At 39.6% G+C, this 27,922-nt stretch overlaps 1 long non-coding RNA gene across 1 annotated transcript in view; it reads left to right on the top strand.

Moving 5' to 3' along the window:
* Nucleotides 1-24,872, top strand: part of LOC122200112 — a 44,009-nt gene extending 19,137 nt beyond the window's left edge. The window contains exon 3 of the long non-coding RNA XR_006193722.1: nt 24,773-24,872. This is a non-coding gene — a long non-coding RNA (uncharacterized LOC122200112). The remainder of the gene's footprint in view (nt 1-24,772) is intronic.
* Nucleotides 24,873-27,922: the final 3,050 nt, after the last annotated feature.

The raw sequence follows: 27,922 nt of genomic DNA on the forward strand, positions 1-27,922 counted from the left end.
CCTGAGTTACAACCCAGGCATCTGCAAGAAGGAGAATGGATCCTATATCAAGGGATGCTTGATAGGTCAGTACCCTAACCCACAATGGACCATAAAGCTCCTGGAGAAACAAGTCATCAAAGTCAAGGCTGAATTCCCCCCACACAGTTTTTGAGTACTGATCTAGGTCCCTCAGTCGGAGTAATTATAATCTGAAAAAGAGCCAGGCAATCTTCAGAGGGCAAAAAGTGTTGTACTGGTTCATAGCCTAGGGATGGGGAGTGGGGGAAGTAGGCATCACTGCTCCAATACATTGAAGAAGAGATTCTTCAAACCTCTCAAGAGACAGTATAAATGGTGTTCCTATGGTTGTCCAGCAGAGATGCCCTCCCCAGGACCTTCTAAGAAGGGATGGGACCACGGTATTGCATCCTTCCTGATTATACACATATGTATGGAAGACAAAGATAAAAATCCTTCACCAACTATGAGACTCACTGGACTCAAGAGCTTGGAATCCTTCTGAGTCCTGCAGCTTGGGAGTCCATAAACCTCAGTCTTTCACTATCCCTGCTGTCTAAGAAATAAGAATCATAGTCACTATCTTGACTAAAGAAGGAGATAGTTTCAGGAACATGAGGATTAAATGTATCAAGAGTTATAGTTCTTTCCCCAAGCTTTCCTGGAGTTGTGATGCCCTAGTCAGGGTGATGATCAAAATCACTTGAGAGACTTATTAACAACAATATAATTTCTGGGTCCACTCTGTAACCATCAGAATTTCCAAAGGAGGGGGCTTGGAAGCCTTATTTATATATGGTTACCCAGATGATCCTGTTGGTATTTGACTAGTTTGGAAACCAAAATTTTATATTTACAAAAAAAATAGGTTTTATCCAGCCAACTAGCACATATTTGCCCTTGACTATTTCATAACTAATAAGAAAGTCCTCTGTCATTAATCGGAAGGCTTTGGCATCATTGTCAGGAAAAACAGAGTCTGTTAGTGAGGAATATCTAATTTTCTGTAGGACAAGAGCTCCTTGGTAAAGGAGGAACAGAGCTGGTATGTTCTGTTCTGCACTGAATTTGCCAGCAAGGATCCCATACTGATACCATGTCTGAGATGCAGATGAATGTAATTAAGGCAATCCAGCTCTTGTCTCAAATGGGTGATAAAATAATAGGCAACGTTAGCTACTTCTAAATGATTTTCCCTTTAAATATCTTTGTACAGAACCAAACCCTACCGCCATCTTCTAAACATTCTACAAACTATATGTAGGAACTGGCAATCTGTATAAGCCTTCTGGAAAGAGTAATAAGGGTTGGGGCTAAAAAGTAAAGAAAGGAGACCAATGGAGAGTTGCGTACCAACAGGGTAGGAAAGGTTGGTAGTAGGAGGCCAGGAAAAACCAAAATCAGTACTGACAAGGTATGTGAAATGGATTGTGCTTTGCAAAAGTGGGAACAGGAATCTGGTGGAGGCCCCTGGCTACACTTTGTTCCTCTCTCCTTAGATAGCACCTTGTCCACAGCTCTGTTATGACACTTCTTTTTTTTTAATGTTTATTTATGTATCTGAGAGAGAATGCACACACATGTGTGTGGAGGAGAGGCAGAGAGAGAGAGACAGAGAATCCCAAGCAGGCGCCATGCTCAGTGCAGAGCCTGACACAGGGCTCAATCCCACGACAGTGGGATTGTGACCTGATCCCAAAATCCAGAGCTGGACACCTAAGCAACTGAGCCACCCAGGCACTCCTGTTACGACACTTCTAAGGTTGACTTACATGTCGTGTCTCTCTTCCTCAATTAGGTTGCAAACTTATTGAACTCAGGGAACATGTGTATTCATCTTAGGATCTCTGGTTTTTAGCATGATTCTTGGCATGTTGAAGGAAGGAATAAAGCAGCTGAGGCCTTGCAGGCATCATCCATGGAATGGTCTTGCAGATGTTCTTTGAGTTAATAAAATGTTGAAAATACCCAACGTTTGTCCCTCAAATAAGGTCAGAGCCTTGGGCAGTCTCTGGAATAGGTGTTTGTAGTTTATCCATAAGAGTTCATTAAGCTATGTGTTCCTAATCTTGTTGGTTTGTTTTGTCTTTTAGTAAAGCTGTGCCTTTTCATGGGCACTTAAGACACTGTGCCATAGCTTCTCACTATAGCCATACTTCGCAGGTTTAGACTTGGCTCATGATCTCACTGCTATGCATTTACAAGATGTAGGGTAAAAGGTTGCATCCCATGGGTGTTTGTGATTGGTTCTACTAATAAATGTTTTCCTTTTCTCATTAGTGTTTGAAATTTTAGAAGCCAAACACTGCTTCATACTCTTGTACTAGACTGGGACAGAGGTTTAGAACAAAGATAAAGTGAAAATGGAAAAAAGCTGAAATGATTCAGCAAAGATGATAACTTTAGCTCATTCACCTGCCAACATCTAGAAATTATAGGACAATCACTTACTCATAGAGATAAAGAGAATGGTATAAAGAGCCAGGGAGAGAGCAGACCTGCCCCAGATATGTTGTACATTCCACAACTAGTAGGTTGTCCTTTGTCAGGTGTCATTTGGCACTGTATCAGTCAGCTACTGCTGCGTAATAAAGAACCACTAAATTCCAGTGGCATACAATGTTAAGGTGTTGGTTTCACTCACATGTTGCCTGATATAGGCTGGGCTTGGCCACATTGCTGTACGCTGCCCTTTGGGCCCTGTGTGTCTGCAAGTCTCATCATCCTTACACTAAAGTCTCCCCAGGGGAAACTTTATTCATGGCAATGATAGAGGAACAAGAGGGACCACCCAGCCAGGTAAGAACATTGCAACTCCTGCTTATGAAATTGACTAACATCATTGGCCAAAGCAGATCACATGGCCACACCCAAACTGGAAGGATGGGGAAGTATATCCTTTCCATGGAAGTGGCAGAGGAGGAAATACGTAATTTTTGAGTGACAGTTAAATGTCCACAAGCAGAGCCCTAGTTGGATGCATTTCATGAGTAGTGGAGATAATCATGCCATGGAGGTCAAGGGTAGGTGATGCTTGTATCATTAAATCCCATGTGTCTTTATTTCCATACACTGCTGATAGGACAGTGAATTAATACAACCTTTCTACAATATACATTAGTGTTTCTTACCTATTGACTTTTAAGAATTTTCCTGAGAAGTGTAGACATATTTTTGCAAACAGTCTTGCATCTCACTTCCATATCGGTGAAATGCTAGAAACAACTACAGGGGATTGGTTGAGTAAAATATGGCACATTCACAAGATAGAATATCTGTGCTACATCACCATGATGCTACAGAAGAATACCTAATGACATGAGTCAGTATTACCAACATATTTGCTTAATGAAAAAATCATGTGACAAACCGTGGCTATAATATGATCTTAATTCTGTTTTTAGATCATGTATGTATAGGTATTCACGTTAAGATTCTGAAGATTCTATTTCTGAAGAAATAGAAAAAAGAATATAATAATAGTTATTTTGGTTGGAGACAGTTTTCCTCTGAAATCCATTCTACCCTTCCTCCTGAGAACTAGAGGAAAAATAGGTTATCCAGGATCTACAGTTGCCGGTGCCTAAGAGGGGCTATTTGACTTAGTTCTTGCAAATAGAATGTACATAGAAGTAATATTTGTCCAGAAATTCTCGCACAAATGTTCTTTTCTCTCTTCCTGAGGACTGGAGTGGCGATGGCTAGAATAAACTTGGAGGCCACATTAAAGATGACAGAACTACTAACCCTCCTTGAAATGTTCTCCCACAGAGTTCTTACATGAGGGGGAAATTAGTTTTTACAATCTGTAATTCATTCAAGTTGAGGATAACTTCATACAGCAACAAGCATAAACTCTGATACTGTAGACTTACTAATGATTTCTCCTCTACATGCTCTTCTCCATTTTCTAAAATTTCTTCTTGGATAAACCTGGATGTCTCACCCTAAGACTTCCTCAAAATAACAAATGGAAAATGTTTTGGACAGGTAGCATTTTTTTTTCCTTTTTCATTCTGGTTAAATTTACAGGGCAGGAAAGCAACAGTGATTTCTACTGCTGTAGAGGTCATTTGGAAGCAGAATGTAGATTTTGGGGTGGAGGCCAAACTGGACTTGAAATTCCTCCTGAGGCTTGGGGAAGTTACCTGACCTCTCTGAGTCTCAGTTTTTCTGCTCTGCCAAGTTTGCAAGATTGTTGTGAGGATTGAATGTGTGTGTGAGGGAAGAAAAACCACCCCCAGGTGGAGCACATCATTCTGAAAGCTCTCATGAGATGGAAGTTTCCTTTACTTCATTTCTTCCATTTACAAAAATTTGACAACTTGGACCAAACACTTGATATTGAGAAATGTGTGAAACATACAGTTTTGTCTTCTCAAGCTTGCACTTTGACCTCTCCTCCAAAATTTCACACTCCTCTGGAAGGGAGAATTACAGCATTACATGACTGAATATGTGGCTGAGCGCCTCTCCCCTGCTCCTTTTCCCATTAGGCAGCTGGCCAGTCGAGTTATGGAGGGAGCGTGCTGACAGGCTCTCAAGGTTAGCACAATTTCCCTTCACCCCCCTCTGGAGCTTATATTTTGTAAAATATCGCTGAGGCAGAGAATCGTGTTGCTCTAGGCAGAAATTAGAGCCTACTTTGTGTAAACACAATTAAAAAGTAAGGTGGAGGGGGAGACGCAAACAGGAAAAAGCCTCAGTCTGCAAAAGCACTGTATGGAAATTTCATTGCATATGTTTTCTGAAACGACTAGAAATAACAACATGCATAATCATGAAGCTCAAATTAAACTCACTAACTCCTACAGCCACTCGTAACCTTTCCTTCATGCTGTACCTCTCCTCTCTCTCATTAAATTAGAATGTTAAATCTACTTTAAATCTTATATTTGATATCCATGGGCAAAAAACAGAGAGAGAAACACACACATGCAAAATACTTTTAGGTGGTGAATCTTTAATAAAATATTTAAAGACAGCGGCTCCTTTTCCTGTTTTTCTCCTCCCTTTTCAGCAGGAATTGTCCTGCTCTTCCCTCCCTCTTTCCCTCCTTCTTTCCCTCCCTTTCTCTACCCTCCCTCTCCCCCTCCCCCCTCTCCTTCCCCCCCTCCCTCAGTGTCTCTCCCTCTGCTATCTGTCACTCCCGCTTTCCCTCCCTTCCTCTCCCCTCCCTCTCTCTTCTCTGCCTCCTTCTGTCCCTTTCTCCCTCTCTCTGTCCCTCCTTCCCTCCCTCTCTCTTCCTCCCTCCCTCTCCCCCCCACCTCCTACTCCTTTTCCCTCTCTTCTCTTGCTCTCCTTCCCTCTCTCTCCCTCTATCTCTCCCTCTTTCCCTACTTCCTCCTCAGGTATGGCCTTTTCTTCACTTCTCTTGACCTCATCCCCTCCCAACCACTAAGCTTCTTTGGTCTTTTCTTCTTCCTAATATTTTCTTATGATGTACATCCCACATTTCATATATCCCACATTTCTGATCTTATCAAAAGGAACATGATGAGGTTGTCAGAACAGATGTGTTCACTCACTGTTCTCTTAAACTGCCATGCTGCATTGTAACAGTCAGTTGTATAAATGTGACCCTTAAGTCAACTCCCCCAAAATAGCTCTGACTGAAGAAACAAAATCAGGATCTGAGGAGTATATGGTTTTATGTATATGTATTTGCTAATATCTGGCTTGTAGCAATAATTATACTTCTCATTGGGATGCTTTTCTTTCGGGAAGCATTTCAGCTCTTGTACCAGATAGAAGACACTGGAAGCAGTACAATGAGACTAAAACAGTACCTTCCACTCCATGGCTTTGGACTCAATTTGATTCACTGCACTATTTGCAAAGCCACAGTTCCCTGAAGCAAATGGAGTAGTCAGAGATGGAATCTGGGAACCAAGTGTCTGACTAGAATTTCACCAAGGTTCGAGATCAGGAACTATAAAAGACATTCACACAAAGACACCCCACTGTTATTCCATGGTGGGAAAATGAAGGGAAGCCAGAACACTAGTCACTTCTTGGAAAGAGGAGTAAGCATTGGAATTGAGACACCTCACATGGATGTGGAAGTGTCTGGCACTTCAGTAGGGTCTACCTGGGCTTCTGAGGTACAGTCAGTGGTTTTATGATACTGAGATTAGAGGACCTGCAGACTCCTGTCACTTGCAGAGAAATGCTAGGGAGGAATCAGGAGAATAAGACTGCCCTCAGACTCTGAGTGGAGAAGAAAACGAAACAAAACAAAAAAGACCAAAAGCAACAGGGACTAGAAAGGACCAGAGAACATCACCAGAAACACCAACTCTACAGGCAACACAGTGGCACTAAATTCATATCGTTCAATAATCACTCTAAATGTAAATGGACTAAATGCTCCAATCAAAAGACATAGGGTATCAAAATGGATTAAACAAAAACAACAAGACCTGTCTATATGCTGCGTATAAGAGACTCATTTTAGACCTAAAGACACCTTCAGACTGAAAGTGAGGGGATGGAGAATCTTTTACCACACTAGGGAACTTCAAAAGAAAGCTGGAGGAGCCATACTTATATCAGACAAACTAGATTTTATTTTCTTTAAATTTTTATTTATTCATTTTTGAGAGAGCAGGAAAGGGGCAGAGAGAGAGAGAGGGACAGAGAGAGCATCCCAAGCAGGCTCCATCCTGTAAGGGCAGATCCCAACACAGGGCTTGAAATCATGAACCTGTGAGATCACGACCTGAGCTGAAATCAGCAGTTGAATGCTTAACTGACTGAGCCACCCATGTGCCCCAGAAAAACTACATTTTAAAACAAAGACTGTAACAAGAGATAAAGAAGGACATTATATCATAATCAAGGGGTCTATACACCAAGAAGATATAACAATTGTAAATATTTATGCCCCTAACTTGAGAGCACTCAAATATATAAATCAATCACAAACATAAAGAAACTCATTGCTAATAATACCATAATAATAGGTGACTTTAACACCCCCCACTTACAGCAATGGGCAGATCATCTAAGCAGACAGTCCACAAGGAAACACTGGCTCTGAATGACACATTGGACCAGATGGACTTAACAGATATATTGAAAACATTTCATCCTAAAGCAGTAGAATGCACTTTCTTCTTAAGTGTGCATGGAACGTTCTCCAGAATAGGCCACATACTGGGTCACAAATCAGCCCTCAACAAGGACAAAAAGATTGAGATCATACCGTGCATATTTATAGACCACAATACTATGAAACTTGAAATCAACCACAAGAAAAAATTTGAAAAGACCATGAATACTTGGAGATTAAAGAACATCCTCCTAAAGGATGAATGGGTTAACCAAGAAGTTAAAGAGGAAATTAAAAAATACAATGAATCCAGTGAAAATGAAAACATGACAGTCCAAAACCTCTGGGATGCAGCAAAGATGGTCATAAAAGGGAAGTATATAGCAATCCAAGCCTTCCTCAAGAAGGAAGAAAGGTCTCAGATACACTACCTGGCCTTATGCCTCAGGGAGCTGGAAAAAGGACAGCAAATAAAGCCCAAAACCAACAGAAGAAGTGAAATAATAGATGAGAGCAGAAATCAATGCTTTCAAAAAAAAAAAAAATAGATCAGATGAATGAAACCGCCAACTGGTTCTTTGAAAGAATTTAAAAAATTGATAAACCCCTAACCAGAATGATAAAAAAAAAAAAGGAAGGGACCCAAATAAATAAAATCATGAATGAAAGAGAAGGGATCACAACCAATGCCACAGAAATGCAAATAATAAGAAAATATCATGAGTGATTATATGCCAACAAATTGGGCAATCTGGAAGAAATGGACAAATTCCTAGAAATGTATAAACTACCAAACTGAAACAGGAAGAAGTTGAAAATATGAACAGATTCATAACCAGTAAAGAAATTGAGTCAGTAATAAAAAATCTCCCAACGAACAAGAATCCAGGGCTAGATGGCTTTCCAGGGGAATTCTACCAAAAATTTAAAGAAGAGTTAATACCTATTCTTTTTAAGTTGTTCCAAAAAATAGAAATGGAAGGAAAATTTCCAAACACGTTCTATGAGGCCAGCATTACCTTGATTCCAAAACTAGACAAAGACCCTGCTAAAAAAAGAACTACAGACCAATCTCCCTGATGAACACGGATGCAAAAACTCTCAACAAGATACTACCAAACCAAATACAAGAGTACATTAAAAGAATTATTCACCATAATCAAGTGGGATTTTTTTCCTGGGATGCTGGGGCGGTTCAATATCCACAATCAATCAACATGATACATCACATTAATAAAATAAAGGATAAGAACCACATGATCCTCTCAATAGATGCAGAAAAAAAAAACACTTGATAGAATATAGCATCCTTTCTTAATAAAAACCCTCAAGAAAGGAGAAATGAAAGGAACATACCTCAACATCATAAAGGCCATATACAAAAGACCCACCGCTAATATCATCCTCATTGGGGAAAACTAAGAGTTTCCCCCAAGGTCAGAAACACGACAGAGATGGCCACTATCACCACTGTTGTTTAACGTAGTGTTGGAAGTCCTAGCCTCAGCAATCAGACAACAAAAAGAAATAAATGGGATCCAAATTGGCAAGCAGAAGTCAAACTTTCACTCCTCACAGATGACATGATACTCTACATGGAAAACCCAAAAGATTCCACCAAACACTTCTAGAACTAATACATGAATTCAGCAAACTTGCAGGATATAAAATCAATGTATATAAATCAGTTGCATTTCTATACACCAATAATGAAGCAGCAGAAAGAGAAATCAAGGAATCTATCTCATTTACTATTGCACCAAAAACCATAAAATACCTAGGAATAACCCTAGCCAAGAGGTAAAAAATCAGTCTGCTGAACACTGTAAAACACTTATGAAAGAAATTGAAGAATACACAAAGAAATGGAAAAACATTCCATGCTCATGGATCAGAAAAACAAATATTGTTAAAATATTGATACTACCCAAAGTAATCTACGTATTCAATGCAGTCCCTAACAAAGTAACACCAGCATTCTTCACAGAGCTAGAACAAACAATTCTAAAATTTGTATGGAACCAGAAAAGACCCCAAATAGCCAAAACAATTCTGAAAGAGAAAACCAAAGCTTGAGGCATCACAATTCCAGACTTTAATATGTATTACAAAGCTGTAATCATCAAGACAGTATGGGACTGGCCCCAAAACAGACATATAAGTCAATGGAACAGAAGAAAGAACCCAGAAATGTACCCACAAATGTATGGCCAATAAATCTTTGGCCAAGAAGGAAAGAATATCCAATTGAAAAAGACAGTCTTTTCAGCAATTGGTGTTGGGAAAACTGGACAGTGACATGCCGAAGAAGAACCTGGACCACTTTCTTACACCATACATAAAAATAAACTCAAAATGGAAAGACCTAAATGTAAGACAGGAAACCATCAAAATCCTAGAAGAGAAAACAGGGAGCAACCTCTTTGATCTTGGCTGCAGCAACTTCTTACTAGACATATCTACAGAGGCAAGAGAAACAAATGCAAAAATGAACTATTGGAAGCTCATCAAGATAAAAAGTTTCTGCACAGCAAAGGAAAAAATCAACAAAACTAAAAGGCAACTGTTGGAATGGGGGAAGATATTTGTAAATGACATATCGGATAAAGGGTTAGCATCCAAAATCTATAAAGATCTTATCAAACTCAACACACAAAAAACAATCCGGTGATAAATGGTCAAGAGACATGAACAGACACTTTTCCAAAGAAGACATCCAGATGGCAAATAGACACATGAGAAGATGCTCATCGCTCATCATCAGGGAAACACAAATCAAAACGTCAATGAGATACCACCTCACACCTTTGAGAATGGGTAAAATTATCAACTCAGGCAACAACAGATGTTAGCGAGGATGCAGAGAAAGGGGAACCTTTTTGCACTGCTGGTGGGAATGCAAATTGCTGCAGGCACTCTGGAAAACAGTGTGGAGGTTCCTCAAAAAATTAAAAATATAGCTACCCTACAACCAAGCAATAGCACTAGTAGGTATTTATGCAAAGGATACAGAAGTGCTGTTTCAAAGGGGCACATGCACCCCAATGATTATAGCAGCACTATCAACAATAGCCAAAGTATGGAAGTATGGAAAGAGCCCAAATGTCCATGGATAAAGAAGATGTGGTGTATCTATCTATCTATCTACCTACCTACCTATCTGTATAGATCTACCTGTAGATGAAAGAAAGAAAGAAAGAAAGAAAGAAAGAAAGAAAGAAAGAAAGAAAGAAAAAGAAGAAAGAAAGAAGAAAGAAAGAAAGACAATGGAATATTATTCAGCAATCAAAAAGAAATTAAAGAAGTGAAATTTTGCATTTGCAACAACATAGATGGAACTAGAATGCATTATGCTAAGCAAAATAAGTCGGAGAAAGATAAATATCATGTGATTTCACTCATGTGGAATTTAAGAAACAAAACAGATGAACATAGCAGAAGAGAAGGAAAAATAAGATAAAAACAGGAAGGCAAACCATCATAAGAGAGTCTTAAATACAGAGAACAAATCGAGTTTGCTGGAGGGGTGTTGGGTGGGGGGATGGGGTAAATGGGTGATGGGCATTAAGGAGGGCACTTGTTGGGATGAGCACTGGGTGTCATATTAAGTGATGAATCACTAAATTTTACTCCTGAAACCATTATTACACCATATGTTAACTAACTTGGATTGAAATGAAAATTTTTAAAAAAGGAAAATTTAAAAAAATACTGTCCCTAAAAGGAAACAAAGCACTGAAAAGTGGATGGTAACGATAATTAATAATATCTCTACCAGTATGGTGAGCTTACCTCAGCTATGCATTATCCTGATGTGTGTCATATGTTCATTTAAATGTAGGAAGAATCATCTGCCCATCAGAGAAAAGCAATGAAGATTAAAAATTAGAATTCTAGTGAATCCTGAGAGAAACCAGACCAAAGACCCCCCCCCCCCCCGGCCAGGAATTACAGTAATGCACTTTTAGCAGCTAAAACTAAACTATTAGATACAGATGCTTTTTCTTTGGGCCAGTTCTTTCTCGACTCAATACATATGCAAGAATACATATGCAAGTTACAAACGATTGCACACTTACAGGATCGGCACTGGGCTAAGCAGTGCACGTGCCTCAGCACTTTCCACCTTCACAGGAAGTTTGGGGTGCACATATCTCACAAGGAAACTGGGGTCTCAAAAATTGGGGGGAACATCCCCATGATGATGTAGCTTGGAAATGGCTGAAGTAGAATTTAAAGCCGTAACAACACTCCCTGCAACCTCTGCCCTTTAATCGTTGTAATATATGATCTCTGGTCTTTTCCATTCCCATATGGAGCCTCACATTTGGCCATAATTCCCCTTCACCCTCATCAACAAATCTAACCATGTTCCTAAGTATAACTGTCCCAGAACCCATGAAATAAATATTCATTTATTTTCATTAGGACAGAATTCACTAAGCTCTTCTCCTAAGGCACAATTTGACACCACCTTAAACACGGAATAAGCACATAACAGTCTTTTACCAATTTATCACACTTCAGATCAAACTCCCTTGATGCCAAATGCTTCGTGCAAACTGCGATAGCTCAGCTTTGTGTCATAACATCAGCTTGCATTTTTTTTTTTTTTTTAGCACCTGTCACCCCCATGGATAGCATAGCAAATTACTTCCATGGACTTACACATATAGGTGTCTCTTCACCCCCCTGGGGACACAGTTTCTCAAAGTCTTGAAGAATTGTCTGACGGTTCTAAAGGAGAATGAAGAAAGCAGAATATACCCATTCAAATCAGAATATCCATTGTACTGCATATCCTTTTAAAACAATAAATCTGAATCTAGAAAATTTTATAGCTCTATACAGAATCTGTAATGTTGTGAGGGTGCAATGTAGCATTTACCATTACGTTCTTGAGGTGAAAAAAATATTTTCCTTTGGAAAGCGGCACTGTGCTAGCTAGCAGCTACATTCATTCTCTTTTCTATATTAAAAGCTCAGATGTTCATTTGCTTAATGGAAGTTGTGTCTCTCTGCTGTCCTGAATACCACATGTTCCTTTAGAAATATGATCATGGTGTCCATCACAGACTAAAGGAAAAAAAGTCTTCCCACCTAGGATATTCATTAATTTTTAAATTACAAATAATTAAACACACATGAAGCCCTATTTTAGACACCCTTCTGGGGGATGCAATGTAAGGAGGAGGAGGAAGAGGAGTAAGAGATGAATAATCTCTCCTTCCTGCTCTCACGGATCTCACAAGGCTGTGGGGAGACTAGACGCAGACCACCTTTACACATATTAAATATATTTACAATTTTTACCAAGTATTGTGGGGCACAAAAGAGGAAGCAGTGAATTCTCGCTGGAGGAATAGGGAATAGCCAACGGAGGCATCCTATTTTCTGGCAATAACACTGTTGGGGAGAAAGGTCCCCCCGTGAGTCTGCACAACCTGTGAGGCACTGCCCTTTTGTCCCAGACCGTCCTTCCAATGGTGTTTGTATAGCAGGCACCCTTGGAAGACAGAGCTACCATCTGGCTCCTAGGCAAAGGGCAGAGTTTATACTTCCCAGTATAATGAAGACGCTGTCTGCTTTGGAGCAAAGAGCAGGCATGCTCGCAGCCCATTAGAAAAGACACAGGGACGCCTGGGTGGCTCAGTTGGTTAAGCATCAGACTCTGGATTTCTGCTCAGGTGATGAGATCATGATTCATGAGGTCAAGCCCCGTGTTGGGCTCCGTGCTGACAGAGTGGAGTCTGCTTGGGATTCTGTCTCTCTCTTTCTCTCTCTCTGCCCCTCCCCCTGCTCAGGTTCTCTCTCTCTTTCTTTCAAAATAAATTAACTTTAAAAAAAAAAGGCATATTCCCTAAGCCCAGGTTGGGGGTGGGGAGGAGGTTCAGCTATGACGTGACAACTGAGTAACATCAACCTGGGTCCCTTGACATCAGCCCCATTGGACTGGTGCAACGTGGGGGGTAGTGATAAACGTGACACTCATGTCTTTGCTCTGCTGTGAGTATTATAGTTCTTTGCGACACAGGAGCCTTGTGTCTTCTGGCAGCATCTGTGAAATAGGAGCGGGCGAACTTGTTAGCTGGTGAGGAAGGTCAGTCTCAGACTCTTCTCACTTCCTTGCAAATAGCCTTTGCTACAGTTGGATACTTGCCAAAGCCCTGGATGTAGGTACAACAATGCTCTGATGTAGGTACCAGCGGTATCATCCCTGTGTTACAAGCAAAGAGACAAAAACACCAGGAAATGACCTAAGCAGCAGAGATGGCATCAGAATCTGCACAGTCCAGATGCAGAGTCTACAGACTGAACTATTGGATGTCACCACCTCCAGGCTCGGAGCTCCGTGCTGGAGCCGGGCAAGGCCTCCCAGTTTGGCTCCTTCCTAAGAAGGGTCTGTTCACATTGCAAGGAATTATGCGAGAGCCTTTGGAGAGTAGGAACCAGTGTCCGTACTGTGCACACAGCCGTGGCAATGGGATGCAGTCATCTGCAGAGAGTTCAGGTGGAGGGGAGCAGCCAATAATGAAACCGCCAAGGGGAAGCCTGTAGAGCTGAGGACACAGGGTGTGTGTGGTGTTACAATGGCCCAGATGGAAAAACGCTTCAAGGCGAGGTGATGTGCGAGTCTCCAAAAGCACCCCTTGCATTCAGCAACAGAAAGGCTTCTGTGACGTCTAGGAAATCAGTGCTGGTGGCATGATGAAAACAGAAGAGCTAGAGCAGAAAAGAGAAAGGGAAATTAGTTGTATAGGAAACTTTTTCTAGAAGTGTGGGCTGAATGTGTTTTTTTTAATGAAATTATTGTCAAATTGGTTTCCATACAACAGCCAGTGCTCACCCCAACAGGTGCCTTCCTCAATACCCATCACCTACTTTCCCCTGCCCCCCACCCCCCATCCACCCTCAGTTTATTCTCAGTATTTAAGAGTCTCCCATGGTTTACCTCCTTCCCTCTCTGTAACTTTTCCCCCCTTCCCCTCCCCCCTGGTCTTCTGTTGAGTTTCTCAGAATCCACATATGAGTGAAAACATAGAGTATCTGTCTTTCTCTGACTGACTTACTCACTTAGCATAATACCTTCCAGTTCCATCTATGTCGCTGCAGATGGCATGATTTCATTCATTCTCATCGCCAAGTGGTATTCCATTGTACATATAAACCATATCTTCTTGATCCATTCTTCAGTTGATGGACCTTTGGGCTCTTTCCATAATTTGGCTATTGTTGAGAGTGCTGCTATAAACATTGGGGTACAAGTGCCCCTATGCATCAGCACTCCTGTATCCCTGGGGTAAATTCCTAGCAGTGCTATTGCTGGGTCATAGGGTAGATCTATTTTTAATTTTTTTTTCAATATATGAAATTTATTGTCAAATTGGTTTCCATACAACACCCAGTGCTCATCCCAAAAGGTGCCCTCCTCAATACCCATCACCCACCCTCCCCTCCCTCCCACCTCCCATCAACCCTCAGTTTGTTCTCAGGTTTTAAGTCTCTTATGCTCTGGCTCTCTCCTACTCTAACCTTTTTTTTTCCTTCCCGTCCCCCATGGGTTTCTGTTAAGTTTCTCAGGATCCACATAAGAGTGAAAACATGGTATCTGTCTTTCTCTGTATGGCTTATTTCACTTAGCATCATGCTCTCCAGTTCATCCACGTTGCTACAAAGGGCCATATTTCATTCTTTCTCATTGCCATGTAGTACTCCATTGTGTATATAAACCACAGTTTCTTTATCCATTCATCAGTTGATGGACATTTAGGCTTTTTCCACAATTTGGCTACTGTTGAGAGTGCTGCTATAAACATTGGGGTACAAGTGCCCCTATGCATCAGTACTCCTGTATCCCTTGGGTAAATTCCTAGCAGTGCTATTGCTGGGTCATAGGGTAGGTCTATTTTTAATTTTCTGAGGAAGCTACACACTGTTTTCCAGATCAGCTGCCCTGGTTTGCATTTCCGCCAGCAGTGCAAGAGGGTTCCCGTTTCTCCACATCCTCTCCAGCATCTATAGTCTCCTGATTTGTTCATTTTAGCCACTCTGACCGGCATGAGGTGGTATCTCAGTGTGGTTTTGATTTCTATTTCCCTGATGAGGAGTGACATTGAGCATCTTTTCATGTGCCTGTTGGCCATCTGGATGTCTTCTTTAGAAAAGTGTCTATTCATGTTTTCTGCCCATTTCTTCCCTAGATTATTTGTTTTTCGGGTGTGGAGTTTGGTGAGTTCTTTATAGATTTTGGATACTAGCCCTTTATCCAATATGTCATTTGCAAACATCTTTTCCCATTCCAGCAGTTGCCTTTTAGTTTTGTTGATTGTTTCCTTTGCAGTGCAGAACTATTTATCTTGATGAGGTCCTAATGGTTCATTTCTTCTTTTAATTCCCTTGCCTTTGGAGATGTGTCAAGTAACAAATTGCTGCAGCTGAGGTCAGGGAGGTTTTTTCCTGCTTTCTCCTCTAGGGTTTTGATGGTTTCCTGTCTCACATTGAGGTCCTTTCTCCATTTTGAGTTTATTTTTGTGAATGGTGTAAGAAAGTGATCTAGTTTCATTCTTCTGCATGTTGCTGTCCAGTTCTCCCAGCACCATTTGTTAAAGAGACTGTCTTTTTTCCATTGGATATTCTTTCCTGCTTTTCAAAGATCAGTTGGCCATACTATTGTGGGTCCAATTCTGGGGTCTGTATTCTATTCAATTGGTCTATGTATCTGTTTTTGTGCCAATACCATGCTGTCTTGATGATTACAGCTTTGTAGTAGGGGCTAAAATCTGGGATTGTGATGCCTCCTGCTTTGGTTTTCTTCTTCAATATTACTTTGGCTATTCGGGGTCTTTTGTGGTTTCCATACAAATTTGAGGATTGCTTGTTCTAGCTTTGAGAAGAATGCTGGTGCAATTTTGATTGGGATTGCATTGAATGTGTAGATAGTTTTGCGTAGTATTGACATTTTAACAATATTTATTCTTCCAATCCATGAGCACAGAATGTTTTTCCTTTCCTTTTATCTTCTTCAATTTCCTTCACAAGCTTTCTGTAGTTTTCAGCATACAGATCTTTTACATCTTTGGTAGGTTTATTCCTAGGTATTTTATTATTTTTGGTGCATTTATGAATGGGATCAGTTTCTTTATTTGTCTTTCTGTTGCTTCATTATTAGTGTATAAGAATGCAACCGATTTCTGTACATTAATTTTGTATCCTGCAACTTTGCTGAATTCATGTATCAGTTCTAGCAGACTTTTGGTGGAGTCTGTTGGGTTTTCCATGTATAGTATCATGTCATCTGCATGTCATCTGACTTCATCTTTGTCGATTTTGATGCATTTGATTTCCTTTTGTTGTCTGATTGCTGATGCTAGAACTTCCAACACTATGTTAAACCACAGCAGTGAGAGTGGACATCCCTGTCGTGTTCCTGATCTCAGGGGGAAAGTTCTCTGTTTTTCCCCATTGAGGATGATATTAGCTGTGGGCTTTTCATAAATGGCTTTTATGATGTTTAAGTATGTTCCTTCTATCCCGACTTTCTCGAGGGTTTTTAGTAAAAAACGATGCTTAATTTTGTCAAATGCTTTTTCTGCATCAATTGACAGGATCATATGGTCCTTATCTTTTCTTTTATTAATGTGATGTATCACATTGATTGATTTGCGAATATTGAACCAGCCCTGCATCCCAGGAATGAATCCCACTTGATCATGGTGAATAATTCATCTTATATGCTGTTGAATTCGATTTGCTAGTATCTTGTTGAGAATTTTTGCATCCATATTCATCAGGGATATTGGCCTATGGTTCTCTTTTTTTTGCTGGGTCTCTGTCTGGTTTGGGAATCAAAGTAATGCTGGCATCATAGAATAAGTCTGGAATTTTTCCTTCCCTTTCTATTTTTTGGAACAGCTTGAGAAGGAAAGGTATTATCTCTGCTTTAAATGTCTGGTAGAATTCCCCAGGGAAGCCATCTGGTCCTGGACTCTTATTTGTTGGGAGATTTTTGATAACTGATTCAATTTCTGCACTGGTTATGGGTCTGTTCAAGTTTCCTATGTCTTCCTGTTTGAGTTTTGGATGTGTGTGGGTGCTTAGGAATTTGTCCATTTCTTCCAGGTTGTCTAGTTTTTTGGCATATAATTTTTCATAGTATTCCCTGATAATTGCTTGTATTTCTGAGGGATTGGTTGTAATAATTCCATTTTCATTCATGATTTTCTCTATTTGGGTCATCTCCCTTTTCTTTTTGAGAAGCCTGGCTAGAGGTTTATCAATTTTGTTTATTTTTCAAAAAACCAACTCTTGGTTTCATTGATCTGCTCTACAGTTTTTTTAGATTCTATATTGTTTATTTCTGCTCTGATCTTTATTATTTCCCTTCTTCCGCTGGGTTTGGGGTGTCTTTGCTGCTCTGCTTCTATTTCCTTTAGGTGTGCTGTTAGATTTTGTATTTGGGATTTTTCTTGTTTCTTGAGATAGGCCTGGATTGCAATATATTTTCCTCTCAGGACTGCCTTCGCTGCATCTCAAAGCTTTTGGATTGTTGTATTTTCATTTTCGTTTGTTTCCATATATTTTTTAATTTCTTCTCTAATTGCCTGGTTGACCCATTCATTCTTTAGTAGGGTATTCGTTAGCCTCCATGCTTTTGGAGGTTTTCCAGACTTTTTCCTGTGGTTGATTTCAAGTTTCATGGCATTGTGGTCTGAAAGTGTGCATGGTATGATCTTAATTCTTTTATACTTATGAAGGGCTGTTTTGTGACCCAGTATGTGATCTATCTTGGAGAATGTTCCATGTGCACTTGAGAAGAAAGTATATTCTGTTGTTTTGGGATCCAGAGTTCTAAATGTATCTGTCAAGTCCTTCTGATCCAATGTATCATTCAGGGCCCTTGTTTCTTTATTTATTCTCTGTCTAGATGTTCTATCCATTGTTGTAAGTGTGGTATTAAAGTCTCCTGCAGTTACCACATTCTTATCAATAAGGTTGCTTATGTTTGTGATTAATTGTTTTATATATTTGGGGGCTTTCAAATTTGGTGCATAGACATTTATAATTGTTAGCTCTTCCTGATGGATAGGCCCTGTAATTATTATATAATGCCCTTCTTCATCTCTTGTTACAACCTTTAATTTAAAGTCTAGTTTGTCTGATAGAAGTGTGGCTATTCCAGCTTTCTTTTGACTTCCAGTAGCATGATAGATAGTTCTCTATTCCCTCAGTTTCAATCTAAAGGTGTCCTCAGGTCTAAAATGGGTCTCTTATAGGCAGCAAATAGATGGGTCTTATGTTTTTTAATCCATCCTGATACCCTATGTCTTTTGGTTGGAGCATTTAGTCCACTTACATTCAGTGTTATTATTGAAAGATGTGGGTTTAGAGTCACTGTGATATCTGTAGGTTTTGTGTTTGTAGTGGTGTCTCTGGTACTTTGTGGTCCTTGCAACATTTCCCTCACAGAGTCCCCCTTAGGATCTCTTGTAGGGCTGGTTTAGTGATGATGAATTCCTTCAGTTTTTGTTTGTTTGGGAAAACTTTGATCTCTCCTCCTGTTCTGAATGACAGACTTACTGGGTAAAGGATTCTCGACTGCATATTTTTTTCTGTTCATCACATTGAATATTTCCTGCCATTCCTTTCTGGCCTGCTAAGTTTCAGTAGATAGGTCTGCTACTACCCTTATGTGTCGACCTTTGTATGTTAAGGCCCATTTATCCCTAGCTGCTTTCAGAATTCTCTCTTTATCTTTGTATTTTTCCAGTTTCACTATGATATGTTGTGCAGAAGATCAATGCAAGTTACATCTGAAGGGAATTTTCTGTGCCTCCTGGATTTCAGTGTTTGTTTCCTTCCCCAGATCAGGGAAGTTGTCAGCTATGGTTTGTTCAAGTACACCTTCAGCCCCTTTCTCTCTCTCTTCTTCTTCTGGAATTCCTATGATATGGATATTGTTCTGTTTGACTGCATCATTTAGTTCTCTAATTCTCCCCTTGTACTCCTGAATTGTTTTTATCTCTCTTTTTCTCAGCTTCCTCTTTTTCCATGATTTTATCTTCTAATCTATTCTCTCCTCTGCCTCTTCAGTCTGTGCTGTGGCCACCTCCATTTTATTTTGCACCTCATTTATAGCATTTTTTAATTCATCATGACTATTTTTTAGTCCCTTGATCTCTGTAGCAATAGATTCTCTGCTGTCTTCTATGCTTTTTTCAAGCCCAGCGGTTAATTTTATGACTATTATTCTAAATTCTTGTTCCATTATATTGCTTAAATTGGTTTTGATCAATTCATTAGCTGTCGTTACTTCCTGGAATTTCTTTTGAGGAGAATTCTTCCATTTCATCATTTTGGCTAGTTTTCTGTCCCTTATGCATTTTAAAAGCTTTTGTGCTCTGCACCTGTGAGCACTGCTATATTAAAGGAGGTTCATACACTGTCCAGGGCCTGGCGTTTCAGGAGGTGTTTTTTTCAGGGATTGTTACTTGCTCTCTGTTGTGACTTTGCTTATTTTATTACCCTACTCATAGTAATATTTTGGACCCTCCACCAAGTGTGCTTTGGTTTTTTCCTGGAGTAGCCCTATCTTTTTTCCAGATTCCCATTTTCTTTATAGTAGATTCAGTCTCTTTTCTTCCCTGGCTCTGGTGTTCAAAGTCCTTTGGCTTCTACACTTCTTTGAGATACACAGGAAGTATGGATTCCCCCTACTTCTCCGTGATGTTGGCCGAGTTCTTGAACTTTAAAATGGTAGAAGTTTCTTAGTAGAAGAACTGAAGATAAAGTTGAAAAACTTAAAAAAAAAAAAAAGGAGAGAAGAAAGGTAAAATGAAAACTAAGAGAGAACCAGTAGAGGACCAGTTTGGAAAATTCAACAGTGGAATAATAGAAGCACAGATAGAGTAGAGAAAATGGAGGAAAAGCTGACTGTTTGTTAATTAGAGGGATATGAGGACATAGTAAGCTTTCCTTTTATTTTTTAAATTAAGATGAGGGAGCCTGAGTGGCTCAGTCAGTTAAGCGCCCACTCTTGGTTTCGGCTCAGGTCATGATCTCAGGTTCCTGAGTTTGAGCCCCACATTGGGCTCTGTGCTAACACTGTAGAGCCTGCTTCAGATTCTCTCTCTCCCTCTCTCTTTGCTCCTCCCCCACTTTCCTCTGTCTCTGTCTCTCTCTCTCACTCAATATAAATGAATAAACTTCAAAAAAAATACTTTAAGATGGATAATATCAGAACACATGGGAATGGAACTATGAAGATAGATCAATTATGTTTGAAAAAAGATAACTGAAGTAGAAAAATTCTTCAAAAAGTGAAAGATGATATGATTTAAAAAAATGGCTACAGAGAAAACTCACCCCAAAACTCTACTAGTTCATGGCAGTAAAGGGATTAAAACTCAGGCTGTACTTTTATTTTTTTTCCTCAACAATAATTTTTTTTCAAATGCCTTTCGATGCTGGAGTTCCATCCCAACGTTCGCCAAAGAGGCAAAGAGAAAGAAGCAGTGTGGTTTTGTGACAATGACATTGCTCAAATTAGATTTCATTGGTAGAACACAGTTTTTCAGAGAGTACTCTTTGAAAAACATAAATCTAATTAAGGGAAGAGATGCTGTCCATGCCACAGATTACTATAATTTGACATGAGTCTTTTAATTCCTGCATTTGCATAGTTTAGTGATTCAGATGAGCTGAGCCAAGAGTGGCTTTACCTTGATGGTCAGGCCTCTTCTGCCTGACACAATCTTCCAACAAATGAATCCCCAGGAAGCTAGAAACCTCAGTTGTTTTGCATTTTTTGCTATAGACATCCCTTCCCACTTATGAGGCCTTTCTTAACTTGGTGCCTAATCTTCCCACCTTCTGCCTCCGGCTTGTACTTAAAATTAGGAGACCACCACCAGGGAATAAGGAATGTGGAAGGCAGCAACCGTCTTACCCAGGAGCACTGATAAAAGTACCAGCCACACTGTTTTTCATGTAATTTTATTGAGCATGTTATCATGCAACAAACTCTTATTGCGTGTGAATTCTGGGCCACAAACTAAGCCTTCACTCTAGATCTCCAAGTTATGTTTTAGTGAGAGAACAGAAGCAAGCCCAACAATAAAGACAGAGCATCTTACGAGGCAGGATGATCTCCGTTCATTTATTCTGACAAGTGTGATGGAGCTTTAATTGCAAAGATACTTCACAGCACACCGATAAACTTACTGTTGTACATCATGTAAAATTAATGAAATAATTATAGTGAGGGCACTCACTGAGACTGCTGGCGGCTTAATCCTTGTAATTTTTATAAAGAGAGAGACACCCTCAGGTAGGGGTGTGTGTGTGTGTGTGTGTGTGTGTGTGTGCACGCACATGCACGTGTTTATGTGCATAATACCATAAAATTATGCATATATATACATATATATATATATGCATTTAGGTTTTCAGTTTTTACTGTGTGTGTATGTATGTGGTTTTGCAGGTAGTACATAGACTCCCCCATTTTGTCTCTTCAAGGAGGTAGTACTTTCTTGATGGCAAGAAATCTGGTTTTATTAATGTGTTACTTCCCTCATAACCATCTCTTGGAACGTGTTCCACTCAAATCCAGCCAGTGCCACTGCTGAAGCTGGAGCCAGGGTCTGGGATGAGAGCAGAGGCAAAGGTAGAAAGGCCACTGTTGACATGCACACAAGTCAGCTGCATACAACAAAGGGCCAGCATGGGTAGCACCACCCTAATGCTCATGGGGAAGAACTACATGCATTTATATTGGGGGCACAAGAACGATCAAGACTCTCCAGATTAGAGAATTAGGGATCATGTTTAGAGGTTGTCCAAAGACTGAAATAATTAAGCATGGCTTCTTGGATTTTTTTTTTGGTGGAGGCTCCAGAAAGGTTTTTGGAAGGTAATATATATTCTGAAACATATTTTTAGACTAGTTACTGAATTAAATGGTGTTCTTTAAAGTCTTTGGCATTTGCTTAGTGTGACTTTTCCCAGAGACATAAGAAATTGGGATGATTAATCCACAAGAATAGACATCACCCTGGCAAGTTAAAATTCTCCTAAAAGGAAGGAAAATTACATACTGCCTCAAGCCAATGCAAAGCTTTGTCCAGAGTTAAAGAGAAATTCAATAAGATTGTAGTGGTCCTAGAATTTGGGTCCAAATCTAAATTATATTATAAATATTGACTGTATTAATCTGTGGCTCAGAGGTTGGTGGTTTTGATTCTCTATTGTCTGTATTTCTAGAGCAGCATCTGTTCATCCATTGGAACCAGAATAATTGCATTGAGGAAGTCATCACTGCAGAATAAACCCTACATTTTTCAGTTATCAAATACTGAAAGTGAGGGGAAAATTGGACATGATCGGCACTTTATCGTGCTGTTTTAATAGGATCGGCTCCAATTATGGCAGTTAGCAATATCATCTCCAGTTCATAAAAGATGCCCATGCCTCTTCCCCATTACTGATTTCTACATGCAACTTTGTCTAGTAATGATTTTACTAAGTAATTTACTCCAGCAAGGGGCAATAAACAGATACAAGTCACCTGAGCTTAAAACAAACCTTGCCACATTACCCCAGAGGCAATCTCTTTAACCTAGAAACCAAGCAGGATTTAAACCTCCCACATCTTACCTAATTTGGCCTTTAAACGAATCCAGCATTATTCCAAATATTTTAAATTTTGGAAGAAAAATGAAGCAGACATAATTAAATATGTATACCTGGGCCGCACATGATTTTTCAAAAGGTCTCTGGGAAAGCTCTTCAGAATTTTGGGCCTCCTGGAGTTTATTTCTGAAGCAATACTCAGATTTTATTCTCTCAATAGGAAAAAATATATGTGTATGTGTACATATATATGTATATATGTACACATACACATATATGTGTATGTGTACATATATATGTGTATGTGTACATATATGTGTGTGTGTGTACATATATGTATATATATGTGTGTACATATATATGTACATATATGTATATATATGTACACATACACACATATACATACACAAATATGTGTACATATATATGTGTATGTGTGCATATATATGTGTATGTGTACATATATATGTACACGTATATGTGTATGTGTACACATACATATGTATGTACATATACATATATATGTGTACACATACACATATACATACACAAACAAGGCATTTTGTGCTAGTGACTTTGCTGCTAAATTTAAGTCAATTTTTCAAAAGTCACTAAAATGTCAACAAATTAGTGTCTGTTTGCAAATCTTTGTGACTTGTTCTAATGAATTTGACATCCCATAACACATACAGCACAACATCGGCATGCTGCAAAGAGGTCATTCATAAAATTGAAAAATGGAAAGTGTCTGGGCATTGATCATAATATTCCCATGAGGAGCACTTTGCAAGCAAGATATTACTTCCTCTCACACAGAATAAGTAGATAACTTGCAGGCTGCCATCCGCTCACAATTATATCATAAATAATTAAATATCCAGTGAATCTTAGCTTAAATAAAAATGCAAGAATACTTTGTACTTTGCCAGAGAAGGCAAATAAGTTTCATCTTAGGTACAAATGCCAGTCAATTGACAGTGATTGGCAAATTGGAGTATTGTGTTGAGGACGATTCTGAGGTCACATCTAGGTTCCAGAGGAAAGCATGCTTTGATGGACTGTTGACATCCACAGTGGACACAGAGGGGTCACGTGTCAGGAACTCATTATCCCTGGATAAACCCTCAGAGGAGATTACAATGGCATGTGTTAAGTGATTACAAGCAGTTTCCAAGCCAGCAAAGCAAAACCAGAAGGAGACATTATTGGCAGTTTTTTTGAATAAACAATCAACTGAAAATTGATTATTGGTATCCATACTGACTGCTAGACTAGATCCACATGTATCTGGGAATATACAAACCTCCAATCTGCTGCATAAGCAAGTAATAGAAAAAGGAATAAATCACCATTTTTTAATCTTTCGTCCCTGGGATTTATGTGATATTTGCTTAGGCCGTCAGTTGTGTTTGATCTAAAAATTAAATAAACCTGTCTTCAAAATTTTGCTATAAGGTCTACACCAGGCTAATGTGTGCCATGAATATATGTTCATGTAAGAGAGAATGAATAGATAGATAAGCTCCAAATGCAGAAATCACTGCAAGTGTGTGTGTGTGTGTGTGTGTGTGTGTGTGTGCGCGCGCACACGCACATGCCCCCAAGAAAGACGTAGAAGAAACCATCCTAAAATTGATGAAGTAAATATGATTTCTTAAATTTTCTATTTCTTGAGAAAAATTCAGAATATGACAGATCTTAGTGGACAAACTCAAATTTGGTCATACTATTTTTAATAGATGTAAATACATTAAAAATGTGGAATACAGATCTCCACTGATGTATCAGAGTTATTTCTCATGACTCAGGACAATTTATCTGAGTTTTTTAGTTTCTCTCACTTCTAGAGAACAGTGTACCTTCTGCTACATGAGATTTGTCGAAAGGTATCAGGATGAAACATTTTACTACTTCTATTTATGATATGGGTTTCATTCTTTGCTCACCTATATATTCTAACAGGTTCTCAGGAACAGCTTTTCCTATATGGGCAAATGTGTCTGTAATCTCATTAGACTATCATATACTCCATCAAAAACAAACACTGCTATGTTCTTAATAAATTGCACTTCTGTTTTCTCCATACAGTATCCTATATCAGGAACATGTCACTGTTGCTAGACTCTTTTCCACCTTGCTGTCTGCTCTCCAGCTCCAGGTTAACAGGATTTGGAGACAGTAATGATCTGTCCGCAGCATGTGAGTCTATGAACTCGGCAAGAATTGTAGTGTGCTTTCAAAATCTTCTAATTTATCGTACTCTGATCTCAATTCCTATGAATCCACAGCTATGATTTAATCTGTCTTTTATTTTAGTTTTATTGAAATTTCAAATATCATGGCATGTGACACAGGTGATTAGTAAGATAAAGCCAGTCTGTGGCCAAAGATCTCATAAGCTGCCATTTATCGATAAGAGTTTGGTGAAACCAGATTTTGTTGGCTCACCGAGACTATAGAGCCATTGATCAACTCTGTGTGTGTATGTGTATGTGAATCTTTTCAGCGTTTCTCTAAATAAGATAACATGTTATTTTTTAGGATTCTACTTACTAAATTACAACTCCAGGCTCTCTTTACCTTTACAGAGGATTTCTCCATTCGATGGATAATCCTATCCTTTGTGTATGAATATTGTTAACCTGCTTTTCAAAGGATGCTATTTTCCTCTCTTCCAAATACCCAAACAGCTTCATGTATTTCTTGGATTAACTAGATTCATACTGTTTTGCCCTGGCAAACAAGAAAAATAGTATCTTTCTGTATACAGATGATAGGTTTCATCTTCCCAAAGCTTTTGCTAATAAGATGAAAAGAGTGAACACATGAGGATCTGCTGAAAGCAGCTGAACAGAATCCCAGCATGCCGTCCTTGCCAGAGACTTTAACCTTGAGCTGACTGCTCTCCAAGTCCCGTGCAAGGCCTGACTGACAGACGTAACATCCTATAAGCAAGTGGATTGTGTACTTGACTGCACTAAGCAGAGCTTTTTTTGCTCGGAAGGCAAGGTTGTACTGGCTGTAACTGGGAACTCGAGGCCCATTGGCTCAGCTGTGAAATTAGGTTTGAAGTAAAGATGACACACTTTTCTCCTAGGATTCTGATGCCAGAGCTGGTGGGGAAGTACAGAGGAAAGGAGAAATGTGAGCCCACCGCTTAGCCTGTGTGGGCCATGTTAATTTCAGCCATCTAGGGGAGATCACCTTAGGAAATCGCATTTCTAATTTATTCTGATTTAATTCCCTATGCGATTTCTTACCTTTCAACCTGATTCTAATTTTTATTTTTATGCCACACACCCTATTTTTATGTCCTATTTTAAAAAAAATTTTTAATGCTTATTCATTTTTGAGAGAGAGAGAGAGAGACAGAGAGACAGAGAGACAGAGCATGAGTGGGGGAGGGGCAGAGAGAGAGAGGGAGACGCAGCATCCAAAGTAGGCTCCAGGCTCCTAGCTGTCAGCACAGAGCCCGACGCAGAGCTCGAACCCACAAACCATCACGAGATCATGACCTGAGCCGAAGGTGGTGCTTAACCAACTGAGCCACACAGGCGCCCCAATGTCCTATTACTTTAATTGCTTATGATCTTTTTATTTCATAGTTTCAAACCTGATTAAAGTTATTCTTGAGATCTTTTCCTGAGCATTCCTACAGTATTGGTCATTTTAAATTGTGCTTCTTTTATTTATTTTTTCATTTTAATATGTATCTTAAAGGTTTTTCTTTCTTTTAATTCTTACTTTTCTTTTGGTCATTTCACCTTAAACTTTTTTTTTCTGAAAGTGTAATTAAATTGATTTCCTTTCCCAACAACAAAGAGGGATAGTGGGAGAAGCCCCCAACACAGACAAGGGGCTGAATGTCTTCCTTCCACCAGTTTTCTGTAAAAAGACTCTTTCAGCTACAGTCAAGCTCAGATTCTGGTGAGCTGGGTCACCTACGGGAGAATGATTGGTAGTGTTGTCGTGGGTACCACACAGAGCTCGTGACGGGGATAGAGATGGGCTGCTTTCAAATCTTTTGATCCCAAAGTGTTCCTCGTCTCCGATCGACTTCTCTCTACTCTACCGCCCAGCCTCCCCTTTACCTGCCGGATAATTAACCGTACTTCATAGTGTGTCAGTCATTACCTAAAGGCAAATTTTGCAATTACTCTAGCTTGAAAAGTTCACCGGAATTCTGTGAAGTTCTATTGGTGGTGAGGAGTTCCCTTGAGCTTTTTTTCTTTTGTTTTTTTAATAACTATGTTAGGAAATCAGTAATGACTGCTTATAATGTTTCTCAGCTAAGAGCGTTACAGTGTGAAACTTTAGGTCCCTGATCGTGTAAATTGTCCATGTTTGGGGGCAGATCCAGACTCTGTCTGGGAGAAAATTGTGGCCTGTCTGCAATCATTCCCTCAGCCTCCTTCCCTTAGCTTATACGGTGGGGAGCAGTTGTTCAGGAATAGGTTAGGCTCCTTAATATTGATAACTCAACCCAGACTTTCAGTTGATTGTTAAAATATTATTAACTGGTTATATTGAGGGTTTAAAAAATCACTATTTTGCTTGCAAGTGACAGAAGCCCAGTTTGAGCTAACTTGAGGAAAAATGGGATTTATAAAAGAATATTGTAGCAAATTGCGTGTTAGATCATCAGGGCCATCTTTATGGCTGCACTGATATATTTAGCCATTTCCACATGCTCATTTTACAGTGTGACTGACACTCTTCCCGTCAAACAGAGGGATTATATATTTTAGTCTCTTGAATCTGAGCTGTAGCTTATGACTGACCCGGCCAACGGAGCATGGCAGAATACTATTTGACCTCTAACACTAGGTTAAAAAAAAAAAAAAAGATACAGCTTCCTTCTGACATACTATTTATCTATCTCTTCAGGAACTGCCATTGGAATCCAGACATCATGTAGGGTGAATAACTTACAACTCATACTGGCTTATAAGGGGCTTCTCGAGTTTTAGCATTGAGTGTCCCATTTCTTGGGAAACTCATGAGTTCCAAGGAAAACCATGATGGCTGGTCACCTTACATCACCATGTTGTGAGGAAGCCGGCGGTCGTGTGGAGAGGTCACATGAGGGTGTTCCAACAAACTGAACAACTTAATTAAGGTCTCACCCACTGGCGAGCACCAACCACTAGACAAGTGAGTGAATGAGATTTAGACAATCCCGGCTCCCAGGCTTTGAGTCTCCCAGCTTAGACACCAGGCATCATGGAGCAGATACAA

The sequence above is a fragment of the Panthera leo genome, chromosome D1, assembly GCF_018350215.1.
Source record: "Panthera leo isolate Ple1 chromosome D1, P.leo_Ple1_pat1.1, whole genome shotgun sequence".
NCBI lineage: Eukaryota > Metazoa > Chordata > Mammalia > Carnivora > Felidae > Panthera > Panthera leo.